Source organism: Danio rerio, chromosome 14 (genome assembly GCF_052040795.2).
Source record: "Danio rerio strain M-AB ecotype USA chromosome 14, GRCz13ab, whole genome shotgun sequence".
Classification (NCBI taxonomy): domain Eukaryota; kingdom Metazoa; phylum Chordata; class Actinopteri; order Cypriniformes; family Danionidae; genus Danio; species Danio rerio.
The window spans coordinates 44,758,833-44,786,644 of NC_141034.1; the positions used below are offsets into that span (position 1 = coordinate 44,758,833).

Consider the following 27,812-nt stretch of genomic DNA (forward strand, 5'->3'; position numbering starts at 1 on the left):
ATACTATGGAATCCAATAGCAACTAATTTCCGACATTCACTAAAATGTCGTATTTTCTCAGAATGCCACAACCATTCTTTGAAAAAATACTTTTAGAATCAATAGCAACTGGTTTCCAACATTCTTCAAAATATCTTATTTTCTAAGAATTTTAGAAACAGGCACTTATTGAGTCCCATAGCAAAAAACAATGATGGGATTAATAGCAACTGGTTTCTTCTTTCCTAAGAAAGATGGAAACCTGTAACTATTGATTTCCATATTAAAACAAAATTCTAAGGAACCAATAGCAACTGGTTTCCAGCATTCTTCAAAAATTCTTCTTTTCTAAGAACATTGGAGACAGACACCCATTGACTCCAATGTGAGGAAAAATACTATTGGATCCAATAGCAACTAATTTCCAACATTCACCAAAATATTATCTTTTCTCAGAACAACGGAAAACAGAAAGCCCTTCATTCACATAGTAGTAAAAATACTTTTATAATCAGTAGCAACTGGTTTCCAACATTCTTCAAAATATCTACTTTTCTAAGAATTTTCGAAACAGGCACGCATTGTGTGTGAATGAGTCCCATAGTAGAAAATGATATGATGGGATCAATAGCAACTGGTTTCTTCTTTCCTAAAAAAGTTGGAAACCTGTAATCATTGACTTCCATATTAGAAAAAAAAATTACAAAGGAATCAATAGCAATTAGTTTACAACGTTCTTCAAAATATCTTCTTTTCTAAAAACGTTGGAAACAGACACTCATTGACTCCTATTGCAGGAAAAAAAAAAAAAAAAACATTATGGAAATCAATAACAAGTGGTTTCCAACATTCTATAAAGTAACTTCTTTTATGAAATCATAGAATATAAATTTATGGTGCAGTGAAAAAAGAATTACTATTGTGCATGAGTTCCACGAGCTTGGATGACTGCATCCATACAACTCTGCAATGACTCAAATCACTTATTAATTAAGTCATCTGGAATGGCAAAGAAAGTATTCCTGCAGAACTCCCAGAGTTCATCTAGATTCTTTGGATTCATCTTCAATGCCTCCTTCTTCATCTTACCCCAGATATACGCCAGAATATTCATGTCTGGTGACTGGGCTGGCCATTTCTGGAGCGCCTTGTCCTTTGCTTTCAGGAACTTTGATGTGGAGGCTTAAGTATAAGAAGGAGTGCTATCCTGCTGAAGAATTTGTCCTCTCCTGTGGTTTGTAATGTAATGGGCAGCATGTCATGACACCTCAGGCTGTTGATGTTGAATGTTGACTCCAATATTGAATGTAACCCCGAACCATGATTTTTCCTTCACCAAACTTGACTGAGTTCTATGAAAATGTTAAGTCCCTGCGGGTTCCAGTACATCTTTTGCAGTATTTGTGATAATTGGGACACAGTTTACCAGATAATTCATTGGAAAAATTTGACTTCTGCCACTTTTCCAAATGATCACTAGAAGTGAAGTTATTATTTGTTGCCCTTGTCATTTAGTGTGTGTGTGTATATATATATATATATATATATATATATATATATATATATATATATATATATATATATATATATGAGAGAGAGAGAGAGAGAGAGAGAGAGAGAGTTATGCCTGCATTCTTGTGTATAACATCCAATTTTAACATCCAGCCAATTCCCAAATCACAGTTTCTCACTGAATATCTGATTATATTTTGAAATCGTTATAAAATGACTCATATCCACCAATTCACAAGGACTTTGACAGCAGGTTTTCATAACCTATCATGAAGTCGAACATGCAAAACACAGTTTAAATGGCCTCTCGTTGATATCATTCATTACATTGATAAAAGCACTCAGTAATTATCAATTTTGTTTAAGCTCATCACAGAGCCGAGCAAGACTCAGTGATGGAAGACAAGTCATTCTGATGTGTGTCACCAAGTCATTAAGCTGCCTTTGAGGGAAGCATGCGATCTGATTCATCACTGCAATAATGAGCCAGAGATGAACTCATCAATTTCATTTTCCCTAATATTACCCTCGTCTCCTTTGCTTTTCCGTCTTCTCTTCATAGTGTGTATTCTCTTGCTGTCTCTCTCTCTGTGGTGCATTACGTGTGAAGGGAGTGCTAAAGCAGACACATGTGCAGCCGGAGAGGAGCTGGGCTTTAGCATATTTTTAAGGGGGCTCAGACTAGAGAGTCTCTGCTCCAGTGCTTCGCTGTCTATCTGCCTTCTGCTCGCCTCGTCTTCCTTGTCAACTACACTCTTCATGACATTGACATGCCTCCTGTCACTGCTCTCTTACTTCCAGGAAGCTTATTGCCTGGCCTTTGTCATTCACCTGAAGAAGAAGAAAAAAAAAACAGTATATACACTGTACAAAAACATGTGGTTGCCAGAGTTTTACTGTTAAAAATATGGTCGAAATTGTAAAATAAATTTTGGTAAGACTTTACAATAAGATTGTATTAGTTAATGCTAGGCAATGTATTTACCATCACGAACAAACAATGATCAATACATTTAATACAGCATTTGTTCATGTTAGTTTACGTTAGTTATCGGATATACTGTTGTTAATTATTAGTTCTTGTCAACTCACAGTGCATTAACTAATGTTAACAAGTAGGAATGTGATGAGATCTCAGAGCGATTAAAACCCGATGAGATTTCTCTTAAAGAAGAAAAGTTGTCTCATGAGTTGTGATGTTATGATGGAACCTGAGGATAAATTTAGCACTGAAAATTGGAGGCAGGATTGGATCAGAATTGCACATTAAGTGCTTTGCACACACCTGACAGGCTGGCCTCGGAGTTGCACGCATACCTGCCAACACCCCGTTTTTCTCGGGTGTCTCCCATATTTCAGACCCATTTTCCGCCACCCTCCCATTTAGTATATTTTGTTAGAACTCCTGGAGACACATACACCCGTCATCTTCAGTATCATCATCTCCGTGCACATGTTTATACTGTCTGGAAAAAAACAGAAGCTGTTGCTGAATGAAAGTGAAACTGAAAAAGCTTTCTATTCAGCTTAGTCTCTTTATTAACCTGGAGTCGTCTTAGCATTATTTTGGATGTTAATGATGCATTAGGGAATGTTGAACTATAGTTAATGTTTAATTATTGCTAATGTTAAATTATTACTCATGTTAGTAAATATGTGAACTAATGAACCATTTTTTTGGTTGTAATTTTCTTTCACACCACTAGAGGGTGTATAATGTATTTATGCTCTCGTAGCAATGACCTGAGGAGTATAGAAGAAGGATCTTTTAATGGACTTGAGAATGGGTTTATGTTTATTTTGATGCTAATTTCATTTTATTTTTTACTTTTGACTAAATGGACAATACGTGGATTGGAGTGTCCAACTTTATTTTTTAAAGGTAAGGACATTTCATTTTATTATCAAATTGTTCAAAAAACAAAAGCACCTACAGAAACCTTATTGTAAGTGTGACCAAAATGTAAAACTTTTATTCCATATGTCATTCATTTCCAGAGTTATACAGCAATGTTTTAAAGTACCAACATCTACATATCACATCTTTATTCACAGACAAAAAAAAAATGCCCTCACAAGAAAGTCATGTAGTAAATCAATGCTCATCACAAACAGCTTTTCCCATGAGCAGAGAAGCATACTAATATACTGTAGAAAGTGCTCCGTGTCTTTTACACTGAACACCATCATGGTAACACATAAAATGTAAGTAATCTAATAAAGTTATTTATTAACATAAGAGGTAACATATAATTCTATTGTGCATTACTAATGAGGGAAAAAAAAAACATTAATATCAACTATATGCTTATAATGTGGTGGATTTCTAGGAGAATCAATTTATAATTTCATTTAAGGAAACTTAATATTATTAACTTGATTTTACTGTATTGTTTTTTTTTTACATTTTTTTACCATTGAAATCACTGACATTTTTTTGAAATGTACAGTACCTGCACATGCTGGTTATGATAAATGAAAGCAAGCATGTATACTGAAAGCTCTAATTTGAAGCTGCACTGTATTTAAAGGGGACACATTATGCCCCTTTTTGCAAGTCTCTTGTCTCTAAAGTGTGTTCATGAAGTTTCAACTCAAATGACCTCACAAATAATGTTTTAGAACTGACACTTTTGAGATTTGATACTAATTCTGCCATTTTAGTGACTGTTTAAATTTAAATGAGATTTTGCTCGCAGTGCTCTTTTCAGAAAAGGGTAAAGCTACAAAGCTGTCAGCATACTAGCAGATCCAAAAACAAGACTAACGTCCTATACTAATGAGGTAGACATCATCACTAATGGGCGGGGCTTTCCCCCTCTGATGAAACATACGAGAGAATGTCAGTCAACATGTTTCTGGAGACCTTTTTTAACAAGCGTGATTATAAAACATAAAATAAAAAATTTTTCCCATTGGAAGCTGGTTATTTTCATGAATTGTTACCTCACAGCTGTGTATAAAAGTGATTTTTGAATAATAGGTCCCCTTTAAAGTAATAGTTGGAAATGAGCAGTTTTTACATATATACTTATGTTTTTACATATATATATATATATATATATATATATATATATATATATATATATATATATATATATATATTTTTTTTTTTTTTTATTCTAGGGATATTATGGGGAGAATAGAAATTATATGAGATGAACTTGTCACCCTCAGAAGAAGCACTCTGCGGTCTCTTTCCTGTCCTCACTGCTAGTTTCAGAGAATTTCTGAGATGTTTTTGTGCCATTTAGAGGATTCATATAAAAGTCTCCTCTTGAGCACAGCAAGAGCAGGTTTCTAAACCAAACAAAAACATCTATAGAAAATGAACAGAGATGTGACCTCTCAGAACATATAAGTTCAACAACAGTGTGACAGGGATTGATACACAATGTTTCCACTGAGGCTTTTCTTCTCAGACCAGGTCCCATTTAGATTATTTATTAAATTTTATCAAGTTTTCTTTGGCATCTAACTAAATGGACAATCAATATAAAAAAAGCATGATGTATTGACAACTGTTTCCCAAAACAGTAGCTGCTTTGTCCCAGATTCATCATTTTAACCACATGAGTTCTAACGTAAAACGTCCATAATGACCCTGTAAACGGGATGAAGTATCAACTTTAGAAAAAGTAGGATACTATTTAATAATGTTTTTTTTTTTTTAAAGAAGTCTACGTTTACAATTTGACACATTCAAACCACTGCAGAAATGTTCTACTAACAGGCCCATGTCATATAGGCCTACAGTACAGAAACAATTCTTAATAAATAATCTACTATAGGTTAAAGCCATTAAGGTATGCTATTTATTTTGTTTTCACAAGCTTTGTAGATGTAACGTAAATTCCGTTTTTAAATAATAGGTCACCTATTGCTTTCATCATGAGCCACGGCTGCGTTCAAAATGGCATATATGTTTTCTAAGTGCACTTCGCAGGGAGCTCAAATTGTCAATATGAAGATTGCTAAAACTGAACTGTAAAAATACTTTGAAAGCAAATAAGAGAGATGACTTTATTGCTTTTTTCCCCCCAAACTTGTAAGAACATTCTAAATGAATAGTACATAGGGAGGATAACTGGGAATAGAACACAGACAGGAGCTATACTTCAACAGCTCTAAGGTTTAGTTTCAATCGTACAAGTTTGTGATGCAGTTTGCAAATGTTCGTTGAAACATTGAATTTGGAAAACGCCAAATCAATGAACTATATTTGCCCTTAGTTGGCTAACGATGGTTTTCAGAAACACAACCCTGATCAATTTAGACCAATATATAATGAATCATATATTCAATAGTGATTAAAAAAATAACAATGACAATTAATAGTATCATAAACAGTAGTGCTAATGCTATATGCTAGCTTCATTTGGTTTACTTTCATTTAGTCATCAAACAAAACGATGTGCTTGCATTTAATATATTATTTTTATTTATTTATTTATTTATTTATTCATTCATTCATTCACACATCTGGGGTCACCACAACAGAATGAACCACCAACTTATCCAGCATATCATACGCAGCGGATCCCTTTCCAGCTGCAACCCAGCTCTAGGAAACACCCCATACAATCTCACATTCACACACATACACAACGGCCAATTTACCTTATTCTATTCACCTATACCACATGTATTTGGAGTGTGGGGGAAACCGGAGCACCTAGATGAAACCCACAACAACACGGAGAGAACATGTAAACTCCACACAGAAATGCCGACTAACCCAGCCAGGGCTTAAACCAGCGATCTTCTTGCTGTAAGGCAACAATGCTAACCACTTAGCCACCATGCTATGAAAACCAATAAAAATATTCTTTCATAATTGAAATGATGATGATGATTATTATTATTATTATTATTATTATTATTATTATTATTATTGCTTGTTTTGTGTTTGTTTTTTGGGCTTAGTTGTCAAACAAAAAAAATTGTACATAATAATATATTTAATAATAATAAAATAATATTTTAATATTTTAAAATAATACTAACTATTATTATTATTATTATTATTATTATTATTACTATTATTTTTTTTATTATAATTATTGCTTGTTTTTAGTTTGGTTTATTGGGTTTAGTCGTCAAACAAAAAATATTTTACATAACAATTTATTTAAAAATAATGAAATAATATTTTCTTTTTTATATTTTAAAATAATAATAACTATTATTATTAATATTATTTTAAATATACATTTTAGAAAATGTTAATCAAAAACGTAATAATAAGTATTAAATCTTTTTTTTTTTTTTTAAGTTATATAAAGTTTCGTTTTCTTACAGGGTTTTACATTTAAAAAAAAAAAAAAAACAGTAGAAAACAAGATTTCTTTTGTTATGTCGGGTCAATGACTGTCCAGATTTGGAACCCAAAGATTACTTTCTGAAGCAATTGAACGCGTTTCCCCCCTGGCACTTTATGATAACCCATATTGACCATAACTGCAGATTAATGATTCATGAATAGAGGATGTAATGGAGTAGCTGCTTCTCTAGTTGTAATTGAGTGGAGCCATTCTGGCGAGCCGGGGCAGTTAATGTGGCCCACTGATCAAAGCTGAGCTCGTCTCTGATTGGCATGCCACGCATCAGACGAAGTGATGGCGAGGCACGACATCAAGGTGCTGCCCGGGTGCTATTAGCATATCTTTGAAAGCAAGAATGAGAGAGCTGTCCCGGTTCAGGAGCGTCTCTCCAGCTTGTCGTGCCTCCCGAATCCCTCTCCATCCCCTAGCAGGTTACAAACTCCCACAGATTTGCTCTTTTGATAACAATGCTGATTATAAGAAAAGAAAAGGTACGCAAAAGCCAACGCTGCCTGCTTTTAGTCCTTTACACACACACTGCTTCCCACACTGAACTCAGGGAGCGTGTCTTTAATTAACAGACCCGCTTTAGATCATCCCTGTCATCCTGTCTAAAGTGGAGAAAGGTTCAAGAGCGCAGTGGAGTACGGCTTAATTAAACCACAGTGTACAGAAAGTCAGGCTATCGCGTGGCCTCAGTGCGACGAGGAGACATGGTAAAAGTCACATCAATTCTGCATGGAGACGCAGCAGGTCAAGGCAGACAGGGAATCTCAGAATTTTAGTATCTCACATGTAGCAACACCTCTGAGAGACACCGGCGCATTATTCAACCTGATGCCAGCCGATGCAATCCAGACTGAGACTGAGGCGTCTCTTGTCTGTCTGCGTTTTTTATGGCTTCTTACTAGTGCACTTGCATATATTATGCAGATGGATTTTTTTTTTTTTGTGCCATTGTGTTCTACTAAATATAAACATTATAGCAGGGGTGCCCAAACTATTTCTTCTGAAGGGCCAAAAACTAAACATGTTGAGGGTTGTGGGCTGGAGGTACAGTCTTATGCAAAAGTTTAACCACCCATCTGTGGCTGCATATATATGTGCTCTTCCTTTATGAGAGAAGATCACAGCGAAATCGCATTCTGTTTCTAGAGAAAGCTAGATAATGTCCTGTTTTTAAGACAGTAGTATGTAGTATAGCAGTATTGAGATGTTTGAAATTAAACTGGAACTGAAAAATTGGTTATATAAAGTTTGGGCACCTTCTCTTTTGTGTGGATTTCTAAACCTTTAGTCACTTAATGCTGATTGAATATGTCAGAAAACTGATTTGAGCGACTCAGTGAACCTTAACAATCCTAACACAGGTGCAAGCAATTATGAAAAGGATATTTAAGATGGCTGATTGCTAGTTGTGCTTCTCCTTTTTGTGAACCTGAAAGTAGCAACATTGGAACCTCAAAAGAATTTCCTAAAGAGCTAAAAACTAAAATAATTCACCAACATGAATTAGGAGAAGGATACTAAAAGCTATCACAAAGGTTTAAAGCAGGGGTGGGCAAACTAGGTCCTGGAGGGCCGGTGTCCTGCACAGTTTAACTCTGATCAAACACACCTGCTAATAGATTTCTGGTAACCTTGAAGACACTGATTGGCTTGTTCGGGTGTGTTTGATTAGAGATAGAGCTAAACTATGCAGGACACTGGCCCTCCAGGACCGAGTTTTCCCACCCCTGGTTTAAAGTCTCTATCTCAACAGTCAGAAATACAGTAAGAAAATGAAAAGCCTCAGTTCTTGTGCAAGAAAGATGTGATAGACCAGGGGTGGGCAAACAAAGTCCTGGAGGGCCGGTGTCCTGCACAGTTTAGCTCCAACCCTAATCAAACACACTTGCTTATAGATTTCTTGTGATCTTAAAGACACTGATTAGCATGTTTAGGTGTGTTTGACTAGTGTTGGAACATAACTCTGCAGGGACACCAGCCCTCGAGGATCAAGTTTGCCCATCCCTGTGCTAGACCAATAAAAAATATTTGAAAGGCAAAGGCTCAAAACCTCAGGCCACCTCCAAAGCGTTTCAGGAACATCTTTCTGCTGATAATGTCATTGTTCATTGTTTCAAAGTCCAGCGCACTTTTCACAAAGATCAGCTCAATGGAAGGTGCCAACAAAAAGATTTGTTTGAGGTGTGCAAAGGCTCATCTAGACAAGGTCAAATCATTTTGGAAAAAATATACTGTGGACAGATGCCACAACAGCATTCCAGGGGGAAAAAACAAACAAACTCCCTAATGTAAAATATGGTGGAGGGTCCATCATGCTGTGTGGATGTGTGGCAAGCACAGGTACTGGAAACCTTGTCAGAGTTAAAGGTCGCATGGATTCCACCCAGTATCAGCAGATTCTGAAGAACAATGTTCAGGAATCAGTCAAGAGGCTGAAGTTATGACAGGGTTGGATGTTTCAGGAGGACAATGACCCAAAGCACAGTTCCAGATTTATCAGGGAATTCATGCTCAGACACAATACAATGTTCTAGAATGGCCATCCCAGTCCCCAGAACTAAACATCGTTGAAAGATTGATTTAAATGGCCCGTTCATGCTCGGCATCCATCAAACCTGACTAAACTGGAGAAATTTTGCTAGGAAGAATGGCCCGAAATGCCTTCAGCAAGAATTTTGAGACTTATCCTTGATTATAAGAATCGTCTACAGGCTGTTATTTTAGCAAAAGGTGGCTGTACAAAAAGATTGATGCCATTATTCTGTTGGGGTGCCCAGATTTTTGCACCTGGCTGTTTTTGACTTAAATTGCATGTCATCTCTTGATTAAATTATGTCAGAACTGAGGCAAAGTTCTATATGGTATAAAAAATATCCAAATAAAATTGCTCATTTAAAAGGCCAGCAGCCTATGGTTTGCAATTATAAAAAGTTTCAGTGGTTGACAACTTTTGCATAAGACTGCAAATATACCAAACTGTAAAGTTGTCAATGTAATTTCCTTATTTATTAATATAATTAATTTTTATATAATTTAATTAATACTATAATTGATCACATTTAAAATACTTTAATTGTACTAATAATTACACATTTTTGCACATTTGATAATGAACATCCTACAATAAAAACACTTTGCCTTGATTTTCTTGCTGATGTCTTCTGCAATGTCAGCTGTCTCATTCATTTATTCATTCATTTTCTTTTCGGCTTAGTCCCTTTATTAATCACCACAGGAATGAACCGCCATCTTATCCCGCATATGTTTTACGCAGCGGATGTGCTTCCAGCCGCAACCCATCACTGGGAGAACATGCAAACAATGGCATCTGACCCAGCTGAGGCTCGAACCAGCGACCTTCTTGCTGTGAGGTGATTATGCAACCAACTGTGCCACCGTGATGCCCCAATCCGCTATCTGTATTTATTTATTTTTAAATCTGATCCATTCACAACATTTAATTGAAACATTTCATTTCAGTTTGCTTTTTTGTAGCTCAACAGGTTAAAGACTAAATTAGAAATGACAATCTCTGTTAAAGGCATTCCCCATCATTCTCCCTCTCTTCTCAGATGGGATGGAGGGCCAAATCAAAGGTTATCTTGGGCCAACTTTGGCCTGCAGGCCCAAGTTTGTGCCTCTCTGCATCATAGAATATATTCTTCATCTGGTTCAGTTTATCCTGCAATCTGACCGACATTGCTGAGAAATGTATATAAAGAATAAGAGATAGCAAGAGAGACTCTTTTCATCTCTCCTGGAGCATGTGACTATGCGGTGGGTGCGTTCTCCAGCCCTGCACATTGTGCCGTACATGCTGGGAAAGAGGTAATGTTGACAATTCCCCCCTCTTGCCTTGTCAGCCAACAATCCCGTGTCACACTTCACCAGCACCACCATTCTCTGACACTGCTGTCAAGAAATGACATTTAATTTTCACACCTCCACTTCTTACATTGCCTTTCTTCATGCATTTCTTTGCCTCTATTTTTTTTGAGAACAGCAGCAACCTAAGGCCCAACCCTGGGCTGTCATGCAGATATCGATACTTCTGACAGTCTGGAAAGTCTTTACCCGTTTTAGTCCTCCCACTCTCACCCTTTAATCTCTGTTACTTTCACGATGGCTAAGCGAACGGAGATCACCGGAGAAGCGCTAAGGTCACAAGTAGCTCCGAGCTCTCGCATTGTGGTCAGTGGCATCGATTGCCATGTGTTGTAACTGCTTCGGCCACGCAAATGAAGACTTAACATGCATGCTGGAGGGCTAATAGCATTAAACAGAGTGGAGTTCTAGTTTGCAAAAGATGAACATCTTGAGACGCTGCTTCTGAAGGGGCGCCACTGCTTTTTTAGTTTATTTATTTATTTTGGAGGCTGATCTTATTTAATATGCCCACTTTCTCCCTCACTCCATTACACGCAGTTCTCCAGTTTCCGCTGGTTTTATCCACAGCTGTGCAGATCAATAATTTTATGTTTATTGGCTAAATTGAAAGTTGCCATTAGACATTTTTCCAACTACACGATCACGTGGCTGGTGGTCCGCTCTGGCTCTTGGACTTCCGGGGGTTTCTTGCCAGACGAAGAATCTCTCTGACTTCCTAAATTAGACACCGATGGGGCTGTCATCGCAGCCAACGAGCGTCCCAATTTCATTATCAAGAGGCCCAGAATTTGAGATTATAAGTGATTATGTTCAGCCGTTCTCGTTTGGAAAATCTCTTTAATCCTAGTCTCCATGGCTGCCTCTGACAGGGCACAGACACGGCCGGATGGTCAGCGGCCATCAAAAGGCAAAAAAAAAAAGAGAGAGCATACGGAAGCAGGAGGAGCCCTGGCCATGGATTGCAGGGAAAGTGGCCAGTTGGCCGTCCAAACAAGAGGTGCGGCGTCTGATCAGGCAGAGGGAGCCGCTGCTTGGCCAGAGATCACAGTGGTCAGTGGGGACGTGGCTGGATCCACTTTGTGCTCTGGGAACTGGAGGACGGAGCACATCAAGCTGCTGTTGACCTTAGCAGCGTCGGTGCCGTCTGTCAAAGCGGCACACTCAGCAGCCACTTCTGCAACAGTCCTAAAGACTTCCTACTTGGATGTTATGGACGTTCTTCAGATTGTCTGCTATGATTTATAGATCTCAAGAAAATGTAACCATTTTACGTTCTGTAGTATGTTCAGTGCTCATTCGGTAAATAATTATTAACAATCTTGACTTGTTCTTGAAGGAGACTAGAACCCAAGGCTCAGCTTGAGTTTAATCCCCCTACAAGGGTACTTCTACAGAGACTGAGAGAGGAAGAGGAGGAGATAGGGAGATATAGGGATGCTGGAGAACGCTTTTATTAACTGGGACAAGGTTGACATGGTACTGTTGTGTTTGAGTCTACTGTTTACCCCTTAAACAGGCATCATTACAGTCTGGTTGACCTTTCGTTAATTGATTATCCTTAAAAGGATCATTATCAATAAAAATAAATGTCATTAAGCATTTATTAATTAATGGTTAATTTGTTCACAATTAAGTATTAATAAAAACAAATGCACTAGTAATTAATGGTTAACTAAACTTTTGGTAACACTTTATTTTAATGGTCCAAAAAAATGCATTAAGCATCAATTAATAGATCATTTATTCATAGTTAAGCATCAGTTAATAACAGAAGTTTAACAACAATTGTTCAGCAACAATTTGTGTGTCTGTGCTGTTTTTATAGTCCTTGTAATCAGTCTTTGTGTAGCATCAGCTGTGTGAGTCTAATGATCAGCCAGAATCAGGAACCATTTGTGTTTGTGTGATGCATGACTGGATCTTGTAGTTCATGAAATGGCGGGTTTATAGTTCTTTAGCGATTTGCAGCCGCTGGATTGTTGGTGATCATAACAGATAGATTGTTAATGAAATGTTTTAGAACATTAAAAGTTTTTATACTGGGTGATTTACAAATAAAATTCTAACGCAAAGGATCAGGAATTTACCACGTGAAAAAAGATGATGCAAAAATGTATTAACAGCATTAATAACTTTACCTGTTAAATATAATATACACAATACTCTGGGAAAAAAAAACAGTAAAGTTGCTGTTTCATAAAATGAAGCAGCTTTACCATAATGCAAAAATTATTTGTAGTCAAATATATTAGTTTTTTATTTATTTATTTTTTTATCAAAAGAAAAAAAAAAAAACTGAAATCTGTTTTGGAGAAAATTAAGTGTTAAATGTAAGACATTTATTAATTACAAAAAATATATAAGCAGAATACAGAATTAAGTTTTAAAGAACAGTATGACAGCTGTTGTTTTTTAACAGCTATATAGTTTTTGTGTCTACTTGGTTTTTCTACTTGAGTAAAGCATGTGTGTACAAATATTAAACTAATGTGGTTACTTGCCCCAACCTAACTTTTATAGAACAGCTCCATTACTATTAACATCTGATCACACTACTGTATGACTGCCACAACAGAGCCATTAAAGATATTACAGCAAAAACAATTCATAAAAAAACATTACCTTTAATTTTCTGAACATCATTGAGTGACATCAAGCCCCAGGTTCTCCTATACAGCAGCTATACAAAGTTTAATGTTAAATTATGTATTATACAGCTGTTAGTTTCAGGTCCTTGAGGATTCAAGCGACAAGCAAGTCTCCTTGTTGCAGCGATGTCTAGCATTGCTAATCATGGGTGTTCTTTGAAGAAAACGATCAGTAAACTCCCAAGCTAATGCATGCGTTCATGTGCAGTTATTATCTTAGCTTGATTCAGAAAGCTCTGTAATTGTAATGAGTTCATTAATATACAATTAAGATCTTTTGGGGCAGTTCGGTGCTTAATAACACACATATCGGTGACTCTGCTCATAAATAGAAGCTTGTTTCACCTGGAATAAAGTAATCTAATCAGCTGGATTCATTCTTTAAGGAATAGCGGGATCCTTTTGTGTGTTTTGGTAGTTAATGGAGGACACGTGGTGGAGATTCTATTTAAAATGTGAAACTGACAAGCACATATTGATCACCCACAGACTTTGTGCTCATTAAATGCTGCCTGATAGGTCAAATTCACTTGGAAACCCCTCTCTGGCAAATGAGTGGCTTTCATTCACTCTGTGACTCTTTTATACTGCAGTCTTTTAGCCGTAGGACAGAAATAACGAGGGTCTCTCTGATCAAAATCAATTTAGGATTTATTCCTTCCTCCGCTGTTTTCTCTTATAGAGGTGTTCAAGGTGAAGGCTCATTCTGATCTTTTACACGACTGAGAGGCTGGAATAACGATGAGTGCAGATTATGAACACCTGCAGTCTGTTTCATTTGTGTGTATGTGTTTAAAGCCGTTGTTGAAGTGCTCTCTTTATCTCACAGTCAGCAACTGTTGCTATTGGCAACTCTTTAGTCAAACTTTCTTTTGGTCAATAACGCATTCAAAAGGCACTTTACATTAAATTAAGAGCCACAAAGATGTGTTTGTGTATATCAATAGACACCTTCTGTGAAACTTTGGTCATTTGAAACTTAATCATTGTCATAACCATACCTGCCAACACAGTTTTTCCCAGGAATCTCCCGTATTGCAGACCAATCTCACACAACCCTCCCGTTTTGTTATAACTTCCATAAAACTCACGTAATTTCACCCCCCTCCCCCTTTTTGGTACAGTCTGTAACACCCCTGGGTCGCTAACTTTGTTATAGTATACAGCAGCCGCCCAAAACCCAGTGCAAAATTGAATTACTAACAACACAGTATAGTTACTTTCCTATCCCGGTTCTCAACAGTGTTATTTAGAGACCTCACCCCGAACACCCTTCCCCCTCGCCCTGGTCTCCCAGATTTTCTGAGACAAATGTTGGCAGGTATGGTCATAACGTTTTTGAAGAACAATAATATCATCCAGTCACATGTCCATATAGCTATATTTGCTGTCATAAAAAGCAAGACCTTTTTTTATGTCAGTAGTCAGTAATGGAAAGCATGGGGATTCATTTGGACACTAAAACAAGTTATGAGGGGGTGACACTGTGACTCATTGGTTGGCACTGTCACCTCAGAGCAAGAAGGTTACTGGTTCTAGTTCTGGTGGGCTCAGTTGCCATTTCTGTAAGGAGTTTGCACATGCTCGTTTCCCCCACACTCCAAAGACATACGCTATAGATAATTGTATAAACTAAATTGGCCATAGCGTGTATGAATAGGGATGTTTGGATGTTTCCAAGTACTGGGTTGCAGCTGGAAAGGCATCCGCTGTGTAAAAAAAATGCTGGATAAGTTGGCGGTTCTTTCCGCTGCGGTAACCCCTGATGAATAAAGGAACCAAGCAGAAGGAAAATGAATGAATGAACAAGTTATAGCATAGTAAAAACGTGATTTTTTTCCTTTCGTTAATCTCCCTCTCTTTCTTGCGCGCTCTCTCTCTCTCTCTCTCTCTCTCTCTCTCTCTCTCTCCCTGTTCTTCCACTTCCCCACCATACAGTGGCTCTAATTGGCTACTGCTGCCCAGCTGTTTGCCGTGTCCCCCCTAACGTCACCACACGGTTTCCAATCCAGCTGCTGCCACTGTGGCATTAAAAGTGGTGACAGGATGCTACTCACTTGTTGTGTGTCAGTAAATTTGCAAAATGTGTTCAGGGTGTGTACAATTTGGCATATATCCATTGTTATTTGATATATGCACATCTGAGGTTGGAGAGTGGGTCAGGTAAGAATGTCGCGCTACATACATTGTGCTCATGTACGTAGTCTTTAAATATCACTTTTGTTCTTTTTGTGCTTTTACACCTGTGAATCGATTCATTTGTTCTGAAACAGTGATTGCTCTTTGCAATGTTGCTCTTTGATCTTGACATGGTTCGATTTCACGCTGCAAACAAGTCACGTGCGAGTAAACTCTCCTTAAATTGGTCAGAGTTTCAGGGTCTATTTTTTTTGCAGAGTGCTGCTCAGCTGTCATGCGTCTTTATTTTAATTTATGACGATGAGCAATGAAGACATCATAAGCGAAAAGCTGCTCTTTCATTCGAATGGTGACACCCACAGACAACGTCACCATGTATAAATCGGAGATAAGACTTTCTCAAGCAGTTGGCTTATGCATTATAGGCTTTACGTTATAGAGAGAAATAACAGATAAACTTAGACTGCAGTTCGGTCAGTTTGTCCTTAGCAACATGCAACACATACACAATACCTAACAAAAGACTTATCGTCAACACTCCTTCTCATACATCAGGCTCCACATCAAAGTTCCTGAAAGCAACGAAGGTCAAGGTGCTCTAGGATTGGCCAGCCCAGTCACCAGATATGAATATTATTGAGCATGTCTGGGTTAAGATGAAGGAGGAGGCATTGAAGATGAATCCAAAGAATCTTGATAAACTCTGTAAGTCCTGCAAGAATGCTTTCTTTGCCATTCCAGATGACTTTTTTAATCAATAAATAAGTTATTTGAGTCATTGCAGAGATGTATGGATGCAGTCCTCTAAGCTCATGGAAGTCATACACAATACTTTTTCCACTGCAGCATGACTTTATATTCTATACTGTACATTATTTCTGTTAAGTGACAAGACTTTTTTCTAAGCAAAGTCAGACTTTACTGTCCTAATTAAATAGTTAATCATCAAATCATGTTCATATTTTACTTTGGTAAAATAAGCGTAATCTAGAGGCCTTTGCATTTCATATAGCCGCTTCTGAGACCAAATTATCAACTAGAAGTCATTATTTGTTATTAGTTATTATTTGTTGTTTCTAAAACTTGGATAGGCGACAAGACTTTTGTCAGGTAGTGTACATCTGTTACACCATGTGTTTTAGGGACCCTTTAAAATCAGCATATGTTATAATATCGAAAAATGTGTTAGTATAATGTGATTCCTAAATTCACTTGTTTTCTTTTATTTGAACATCAGCTGGTTAATTGCTTATATGTTATATATATAAAACATATTATCTTATAATATATTGATTATAAATATCAATAATTTGTTGCAAGTAAAAATAATTGGCTGTATTAGAATATATCAATGCAACCTTATATACAGTACATGTACAATGCCTATGAAGAGTACTCAGTGATAATAGTCTCAAGGTTTTTACCACAATTCAGAAGATAGAGTGCACATGAATATTGTCAGAATACAGATTTATATATATATATATATATATATATATATATATATATATATATATATATATATATATATATATATATATATATATATATATATTTGAATTGTGCTTTAGCATTTCTTGTCATATATTGTTCAGGTTTTATTTATTCTTCAATCATGTGCAAAAATGTCTCCCAATGATGGCCCTTTCCTTTCTCTTTCACCGAAGAACGTTTCATTAAACATAAAAATTTCATAATAGGCTTTCAGGACCAAAACGAATGCCCTTGGTGGCTTGCAATCACCATGGTGCAGAGTGTATTTTGAATTAATTTTAATAAATTAATTCCATGAATTCCAATTGCTTGCTGACTAAAGACATTAATGAATCCAGCGAGCAAGACCTGGTTTCGCGCAGTCCCTCCGCAGCTTTTGACTGCACGCGTGTTTTGATCTTTCAAGTCCTGTGTGTTCTCCAGCCTCGTTCAGAGATAATGAGAGCTTAATGATCTCTTGCATTTTAAGAAACTGATTAGACACCCTGAATCCCGCCCTAATTGCTCAGGACATGTCCGAGATTTGCGCTTGATCTTTCACAGTGTGCATCGTTCTGTTCTTATACAAAAGCACTGCATTAACAGTGACCGCGCTGAGTGAGGTCTGAGAGGGATATCCACACAGCACACCCTCATGATTCATTCATTAAGGAGTTAACTGTTTCCAGTGTGTCAACAGCTTGTCTTTGAAGTGATAATCTTAACATTGAGAGAGCCCTTGAATTTTTGCTTTTAATTACATTGGTTAATGGGAAATGATCTTTATAATTCAATGAGGAGGAGTCGCTTGAGCCTCCTGTTAGAGAAGCCGCGTCTAATAAATTCTTCAGGGAGCCGACGTGTGGGGAAAGAGAGCCGAATCTGGAAGTGTTTTCCTTCTGGTGTGAATGTAAAAGTAGGCTGCTTTATTTATACCTTGCTATATTAATTTACACAACTGAATAGGGAAAAGGTCACTGTGCATATGATGATCGAGATTATATTATATAATTGATTATATTATATTAATAATTATTTATATTATTATACATTATATTTTTCTATATATATATACATATATATAGAGTGAGAGAGAGGGAGAGAGAGAGAGAGAGAGAGAGAGAGAGTAATTTCAAACTACAGCTGATCAAGTCATTATTAAACGGGTAAATGACTTTCCAAGTCGATCTCTCTCTCTCTCTTCTTTGTGTTAGTGCTGTATTTACACCATGTTAATATCGTGATTTCCCAATTGCAACAGAGAAATGCTGAGAAATCTTTGTGGACTGAAGACATTTTATGATGAATAATCTTAAAATGTGAATAAAATCACTTGTTTTGTCATCACTTTAGACATTACACTAGAGAATCATTTAAATAAAACTCAAAATTGACATTTGTGAATGAGCAATGATCATCATCACACGATTGATAACTTTTTTTTTCAAATAAATAAAATAATAAAAAATATATATATATATATATATATATATATATATATATATATATATATATATATATATATATATATATATATTATTATTATTATTATTACTATTATTAACAGTTAATTTGTTTGTATTAATATATTTTTTGCAACTATAATTACCACAAATTACCAGTACTTTATGGTTCAAAAACCGTATATTACTTAGTATAAATTACTATAGCATTTAATGTTGGAAAACTATAATAAAAAAGTTATTAGAAAATTAAGCAATTAAATACTTTTGCTGGAGTAAAATACCAATATAGTGTTATACATTTATTATATGTAAAAAATATTTTTATTAGATATAAAGATGTCTTATACCCTATATATATTAACTTGCTATTATTTCCTTCATTATAATGAACCCATTATATAATTTAAACCTGTCCAATTTAGACAGATACATTTTAGTTTATATATGGCTTAAAAATATTAAAGTAAAGCCAGCAAATGAGCATCTGCTACATTGACTCGCAGATATGATGACTGATACTGTTCAATCTATTACATTAAATGACGATCGACTTTTCTCATTGCCCTGTCTCAAATGACCATATTTGTGAAATACTATACACTATTGTCTATTGTGTACACTATTTATTAATATTAATTCATTCATTTTCTTTTTGGCTGAGTCCCTATATTAATCAGGGGTCGCCACAGTGGAATGAACCGCCAACTTATCCAGCATATGTTTTAGGCAGTGCTACCCTTCCAGCTGCAACCTATCATTGGGAAATATTTATTAATAATATATGAAGAGTTCAGATGCAAAAACCTCTAAATGCCATCTGGAATATTCTTCAAAAACAAACATTTTTTTAAGCTTACAATGTTTATGCTAAGTTATTCAGCCTGATCTCACGAGGAAACGTAAGTATTTTACGTTTTGTCAGTTTAGTGGCTAATTTATACGAGTTCGTACGAGTTGAGTCATATGAAAGTGGATGATTTTAAAAAGGAGGTATGGCACCCAACCCTGTCCCTAAACCCAACTGTCATTGGGTAATAAGCAAATCGTACCAAATTGTATGAATTAGATCGTACAAATTGACTACTTAATCAAAAAGTTACGAATTGCCCGTGAGATTGCGTTGAGTGATTTCACATTACAGGCAATGAAAATACTCTATTTGTTAACATAAAAGGGAAATTACTGAACCTACTAACAAAACCCTGTGAAAATGATAATTTTAAAAGAAAAGTTTAGATGACATTTAGATGTTTTTGCATCTGAACTCCTCATATACAAAAAACATTGAGGACAAGGTCCAAGACATTGATAACATTAACATCCATCGTAACCATATATGGTTCGCCCCTGCCTAGATCGTGTGTGGTGGATTGTGTGTGCTGAAACGTCTGTGGGTTTGCAGCGGGATATTATTGCCTGTTGTGGCTGCATTGAAAAGTACAGACAAGGTTTTTTTAGTAAGCCAACAAATGCACTGCTGCATATATCAAACGGTCCTGAATGAAAATCTAGGACAATTTCTGAATGAGTAATAGCAAGCTTTTCAGCATATTTTCCAGCGGATCAGGGAATACACCCAAACTCCTTGATTCAGACGCACGGATTCTCAGTGTTTTTCAAATGAAAATACTTGAGAAATGTGAGACAGGTAATTGACTCTCAAAGATGGCGGCTAAAAATCTATCATCACCTTTCAGTAGACAGAATTCTCAGCTCCTGCCTGTATAATAACAGGGTCGGTTTTAATATTACCTGTCACATTAGCTTCTTCCGTATTCTATACACAGATATAATAATGCCTTTTTTTGCGCGCAGAGACGGCAGCCATGGGACCACCGTACTTAGTTAATATGATCTGAGACTTCCAAATGGTCTCAGCTATTTAATCCTATTCTTGGCTTAGCTTGTAAAGACCTTCCAATCCAGTGCTTTGTGAGAATCAGACATATGCCAGCAGATTAATATGTTCATATGTCTCTCAGCGGGGTGGGGTGGGGTGCGATCAAATATTACAGTGACTTTTTGATGTGTAAAGCACGAATGTGTTACTGCAGCAGAGGAAATTACCCCTTAGATGCCACAGACGAGGACAGATATGGCTTAAATGTTAATATACAGAGCACAAACTTGTTTACAAGCAAGCACTGTCGCACTGCACTTAGATTAAATTTAGATTAAACCTAGATTAAATTGTGTACGTGAGCGTGTGTTTGTGTGTCTTTGATACTCTCATGACGTTTGCTGTGCAGATAAGCACTGTTCCTCATAACTAGGACCCTTCCTCCCCTGTGCCCTTCGCCATCCCTGCTCCAAACAAACATATTATTTGATGTGACCCCAGCCGGTTCAAACAAACACACTGTAATCTCCACTAATGAAAGTGCTAATTCCAGCTGTAGAAAAAGGCTTCAAAGGATGCTTTGTGGCTGTCTATATGTCTTCACGGAATACTGCCTTGTTTGAAGCTAGTTCATTAACACCTTTATTATAATTAACAGCGTGCGCAAGGTGGCTGTGCAGACTGGTTAATTTGGTCAGTGTTTTGGGTCTGTAATCTCAGATCAAATTACTCATGTTTCACTGCTGTGCTCAAACCTTCATTAGTAACTATTCATTCTATACTCTATATATATATATATATATATATATATATATATATATATATATATATATATATATATTTATATATATATAGTTGAAGTCAGAATTATTAGCCCCCCCGAACTATTAGCCCCCTTTCTATTTTTTCCCCAATTTTTAGATTTTTTAAACACATTTCTAAACATAATATTTTTAATAAAATTACTCATTTCTAATAACTAATAAATAATATCTTTGACATGATTACAGTAAAATATTTTACTAGATATTTTTTCAAGACACTTCTATACAGCTTAAAGTGACATTTAAAGGCTTAACTGGGTTAATTAGGTTAAGGTAATTAGGCAAGTTTATGTATAACGATGGTTTGTTCTGTAGACTATCGGAAAAAAAAAATAGTTCAAAGGAGCTAATAATTGTGTCCCTAAAATGGTTTTTAAAAAAATTAAAACTGCTTTTATTCTAGCCTAAATAAAACAAATAAGACTTTCTCCAGAAGAAAAAATATTATCAGACATACCGTGAAAATGTCCTTGCTCTGTTAAACATCATTTCTTCATACACATGCCCCTTACAGGAATGAAAAATAATTCTTATTGTTGTACTGTGTCACAATAATTATGCTATATTAATGTGAGTATCTGCAGCTGTGACTAAACTTTATCTTGTTTAGCCACAGTCACACTGCACTTTTCACCACATAGACGTCCATTCATATGCATGCGGCATACTGAAAACTCAAGCTAGTGTAATAAGTTTCACATGTCATTGTATTCGAAAGTTCAAGCTTGGTGAACTCTGACCTGCAAAATCGCATCACATGATTGCGCGAGACCTATAGAAGATCAAAATGTGACCTCTCTGTACAGAAATGTTCAATATGGAGCTATCACTTGCTTGCTCAACATCTAGTCATATTGTTCTAACCCACCCTTTTCTTAGCACCACAACAGAATTTGGCAAACACAATCTCAAGTGTGATGGCAGCTTTTAGTTTCTCTTTAGTTTCTGATTATTGATTAGTATCACCGGCATCTTGTTTAGTTTTTTATTTGATTTTGTGTATTTTCCCCTGTTAGGATTCTTTTTTTTTTGTTTTTTTTTTTTTCAGTTTTTCTTTTAATAAAATGTGATTTGTGTTTTCTGTTGCCACATCATGACACACATAAAAAAAACAATAATTTAGAACTGTCTACTATTTTAAACAGATTTAATCAAATTAAAAATTGCAATGTAAAAAAATGGTTTAGTTTATTATTGTTATTTTTTTGTCTGTGCTGTATATGATAAGGTAATTTAAAGTTACTAGATTTGTACTGCATAGTTCCATATTTATTTACATATATTTGCATATAAATATTTTTTTACAGTACATTAGTCAACATTGGAAGTAGATCAAAACCTTTCGTTAAAGTTGGCCTAGAACTATTGAACGATACCCATTTTTGTCTTAGGACAATTATGAAAAACCTTTTTGATCCACTGTATGAGCCACTGTATGAGGGGAAAAAAGTAATTATATATATAGATAGATAGATAGATAGATAGATAGATAGATAGATAGATAGATAGATAGATAGATAGATAGATAGATAGATAGATAGATAGATAGATAGATAGATAGATAGATAGATAGATAGATAGATAGATAGATAGATAGATGTATTTGATTATGGATAAATGTCTGTAATAAAACAAGATATTTGCCATGAGAATGTTGCATAGTGCATACAGCACAAATTTCTTCCTAATATATGCACCTTTTAAACCACCTTCAACATTTCAATTTGATGCTCCTTGGTGAGCTTAAAGTTTTAATTAATCCCTTCAAATAATATTGTTTTTAATGAGCAGCGCTATTACCGTTACTTTATATTAATTTTATTAGTTGTAGGCCATTGTAATAAATTCCCAAACATTCATTTTTGATGTTCTTAAATCCGTTAGGGATCCAAAAGAAAACTTTTGATTGAAGAGCTTTAATATCCCATATCCAGAGCTCAGGGTGTGAGTCGACACCCTGCCACTGGCATGCAAAATAAATACTCTTTTAGAAAGAAAACTCTCAAATTTAGCATGGAGCATATTCTCCAAATTGAGTGAAAATACTCTCAGTCAGCAATCAGGCAGTTTTAAAAGCGTTCGCCATCCCAGAGGAGGCCTGCTTGTGTAATTAAACTATATTTTTAGGCGGATGCCAGACACACTGGTGTTGCTGCTCAGCGTTAGGGTGATCGGAGCAGCTGTTTGCTGGAGCCTGGGGATCTGATGTCGAGTTGAATGCATTCTCCTGTCAGAAGGTTCTCACCTCCCAAGGTGTCTATAAAAACATTATGCCTAGCGACACGTCTGCGCTATCACTCTTCCGTAGAGCACGGTGGCAGTCCTCCACCATATCGCACCCAGCTGTGGGACTGCAGTTGTGTTTGTGCACCTGGAATCTACAGAAGATGAGACGGGACATATTAAATTAAGAAATAAAACCGGCAGGCTGCTAAATGTTTCATGTCAGACCAGACAAGATTCAGACAGTCGATAATGTAGCTGTTTTCACCTGTTCAGACATGCAAAAAGCAAAACGGGCTATCTAAATAGTTGACTGGTACTTCATTTTGTCATCAGTGGTCTATTTATAGCATCTTGATTCATTATGCTGCAGCCAAAAGTAATTTGAGTTGTTTTTATGCAACATAATACCTGTCATTTTTGTTGCCCGTCATGACGTTCTCTTTAGAAGAAAATAAGCTATTTCATTCTGCTTGATTTGACTATTCTGTCCTGTTGTGTTTTATCCTTTTGTGTCCTTTCCCACTTTACCGAAAGCTGTTTTTTTTCATTGTGAGGTTCTGTATTGGAAATGGCAGCCGTCTGAATGGAGTGGCAGGAAAAAAAAAGCCTGTAGGCTCATATCAGCAGTGCTCACCGTTGCTGTGTAGCAGGGGATTGGTGTGTGTTTGTGGTCTGGCAGATCTTCCATAAGACAGAGCTTGATCAGACTGTGTAGCTTTCACCTGTCATCACAGAAAACCTCCTCCACCCGTGTTTGAATCCGGCCTGTGTTTCAGCACCAGCCACCCGTGTTTACAAATCAAACCTGCCCTGACAGGACCTCATAAATATTGCTCTAAAACATTAGCGATTAGTCCATCTCGTTCAGAGCAAAAAGCCCGATCCATCATATAAATCAGTGCAGTTTCTGATTTATGATTGCAGTTATATCTAGGTTGACCTGGTTTTTAGTGCGTGTGTTACACGTCTCATATGAGAAGTTGTTAGATTTTATAACTCGCTATTAATTCTGATGTTGGAGGAATATTGGGAAATGGTTAGGAGGCAAAGAAAATCATTTGTCGGTGGGTTTAAATGAAATGATGTTGTTAGCCTCTACAATATACAGTGATGTTTTTATATATTTGTTCTGCATTTCCATTCTCCATTTATAGTGTTCAACAAGCTGCCTGCAAGATTTTCTTTTATTCATTCATTCATTCATTTTCTTGTCGGCTTAGTCCCTTTAATAATCCGAGGTCTCCACAGCGGACTGAACCGCCAACTTATCCAGCTAGTTTTTTATGCAGCTGATGCCCTTCCAGTCGCAACCCATCTCTGGGAAACATTCATTCATTTATTCATTTTCTTGTTGGCTTAATCCCTTTATTAATCCAGGGTCGCCACAGCAGAATGAACCGCCAACTTATCCAGCAGGTTTTTACGCAGTGGATGCCCTTCCAGCCGCAACCCATCTCTGGGAAACATCCACACACACACATACACACACACGCATACACTACGGAAGTAGTGTCGAACCAGCGACCCAGCGACCTTCTTGCTGTAAGGCAACAGCACTACCTACTGCGCCACTGCTTCGCCCCCTCTGCGAAACATCCACACAAAACTTCACACACACACTCATACACTACGGACACCTGTACCGCAAGTCTTTGGACTGTGGGGGAAACCGGAGCAACTGGAGGAAACCCACGCAAACGCAGGGAGAACATGCAAACTCCACACAGAAACGCCAACTGAGCCGAGGTTCGAACCAGCAACTCAACAACTTTCTTGCTGTGAGGCGACAGCACTACCTACTGCGCCACTGCTTCGCCGATTTTCTTTTATATAATGCAAAATAAACTATTGTTGGGAGAACAGAGATGATGAAGATGATGATCATATTATTGATATTGTCAATGCTGAAACTATTCAGTGATACCAAATATTGAACGGTTATGTGTATGTGAATCTGTCTATCCAGGGCTCAAAATTAACCTTTTTTCTTGAGAGCTTAAAAAAAGTTTAGGCGCACTAGACAAAATGTAGTCGCACCCACCAAAAATGATGAGCACCGTTACTTCACGTTTTATGTTAACATATTCTATTATATATGAACACTCTAATCACAACTAACAAATAAACAAAAATCTGCATGCGCTCACCGGCCAGATGCATGCATGCACTGCTTGATGTGAATGAGATGAACTGATTTAACAATATGTTGTTCTATGGGGTGGTGTGTCTGATATTGGACAGATGATATTGACATATGACTTATTATTTGCATATGTCATCTTAATAGCAGTAACGGTCTTTTCATGAGCTGCAATATTAGTTTCATCTCAGTGAATGCATGCTCTTTGGCGATGGAGAACGCGAGGTATATCAGTCGCACGACTGACAGCATTGTGACAATTAAATGAAGGATTAAATAACATTAGAAAATCTTGTGCTTGAAATGTGTAGGTTCAATGGCAAATGCTGTTCCCTGAAAACTCTGTCCCACATCTGGCTTTACAGTGAATGCTTTAGTCATTTTCATAGCAGACTTTGAACACTAGAAGTCTTTTATCCCCTCTTCGAAAAGTGTAAATGCTTTATTGACATTAATTACACGATCACTAATCAGACGTGTCATTATTTGTAACTTTTGGTGGGTTTTAAAACTACATCCACCAGTGTTGTGTTCATTCTCTCGTATCGGAACTGATAGCTGATATTAACTAATCCATTCACATTCTGTTCTAGCGCAGTGGGCTAATAAGAAGAGCTTGAAGGCGGGAAAAGCATTGCGGGCTTTGTTTACAGCAGCAAGTTGAGATGTCAACTATTTTAAACCATTCCTGAAGCGCTGCGTTTGGTGTTTTTAGGTGCAAAGACGCTAAATGCATGAATGCCTCCTCATTTCGGGCATGTGGTGAACATTTTGCTGTGAAAACTGGTCGCACAACAACAATTATATGCATTCACACAAATGCTCAGAAATATATTATGTGGTTGCATAGATAAAATTTTGTGTGCATATGCGACCAAAACAGTCGCAATTTCGAGACCCGCTATCTATATGAACATATAAAAATACAACAGTTTGACCCTGCCTTCCTAGTGCTAGGTTGTGGCTGGAAGGGCATCCGCCACATAAAATATAACTGTTTTTTGAATTGCCGATTAATTCCACTGTGGAGACCCATGGTAAATGAAGGACTAAGTAGAAATATAGTAAGTGAGTTTGTCTATGTTCCTGAATTTGATTGGCTGAGAGATCTTCGTTTTACCAGTATTGCCAAAGTAAAAAAAAATCCGCCTTCTGCATTCATCACATACTAGCCAGTACAAATACTACTGCATTTGTGTTATTGATTGATTAGATTGGTTTAATAGTCAAGATTATGCATGCTTGGATTTCAAATATTAGGTTTATTTATAAGGATAGCATCTATCCTAAAATGTGTTTTAAAGACCAGGATGACAGCAGCAGTTCAATGCTTATAAACACACCAAGAACTGCCTTACCTTAGATACTTTTCTGGAATCTACAGCTGACTCCTATGTACATTTCATTAGTGGTCTAATATAATTTGTATATTGATTAGTGATAGTGATTTCAGTGCAAGATAATCTGTTATAAAGATGTAGTCTTTAGTCATTTCTAATTATCACACAGCTCTCTGAATTTCTGTTTGGTTACTCTCGAGATTCCAAGGTGTGTTGTTCCCAGATAACAACTGCTGAAACTAATAACCGAGTCTTATCCGAGGATACTTTGAGTCGGCTTGATTGTCAGTGGCTGTCACATCCAAATGTATATGCTTGTTTGTCTTTCCACTGTTCTTGTCTGTTTTGCACCATCATGTGACTAAATGATATTTAGGTTAGTGTATACTCCATTCAGACCTTTTTTTTTTTTTTTTACTTAGCTTTGCTTTTAATAAAAAAATGCTATCAGAACAATGTTTTGTATCTAATGTTTACATTTTGTGGCAAGAAGCCATATAATAAGCTGGATAAAGTACATCCAGGCAGTTGTTTTCACAGAATAAAGCTTTTGAAGATTGTACAACAGCCCTCTACTTCATTATTGATATGGTTTTCAACATCTGGCTGAGGAACCACCAATGAAAACTAGTCTTTAAGCTAATTTATGTATTCAATTCAATTCAATTCACCTTTATTTGTATAGCGCTTTTACAATGTAGATTGTGTCAAAGCAGCTTCACATAAAAGATCATAGTAAACTGAAACAGTGTAGTTCAGTTTTCAGATTTTAAGTTCAGTTCAGTTTAGCTCAGTTCTGTGTGGTTTAATAGTCACTACTGAGAGTCCAAACACTGAAGAGCAAATTGATCGATGCGCAGCTCTACAGATCCCGAACCATCCAAGCCAGCGGCGACAGCGACGAAGAAAAAACTTCACCAATTGGCGAAAGTGAAGAATGTATGATTACATTCTTGGTGAATCTCGTATGATGCAGTATTTCCCAACCCTGTTCCTGAAGACAC

The 27,812-nt window shown here is 36.5% G+C and overlaps 1 protein-coding gene across 10 annotated transcripts in view; it reads left to right on the forward strand.

Moving 5' to 3' along the window:
• The window catches only part of tnmd (tenomodulin), a 344,370-nt gene that overhangs the window by 96,473 nt on the left and 220,085 nt on the right, over positions 1–27,812 (forward strand). The window contains exon 1 of one of the 10 annotated variants that reach the window (XM_087280540.1): positions 3,205–3,373. The exons of the other annotated variants lie outside the window; for them this stretch is intronic. The gene's annotated coding sequence lies outside the window, so the exon portion shown is untranslated. Of the gene's footprint in view, positions 1–3,204; positions 3,374–27,812 lie in introns of those variants that run through there. 10 annotated transcript variants of the gene reach the window in all.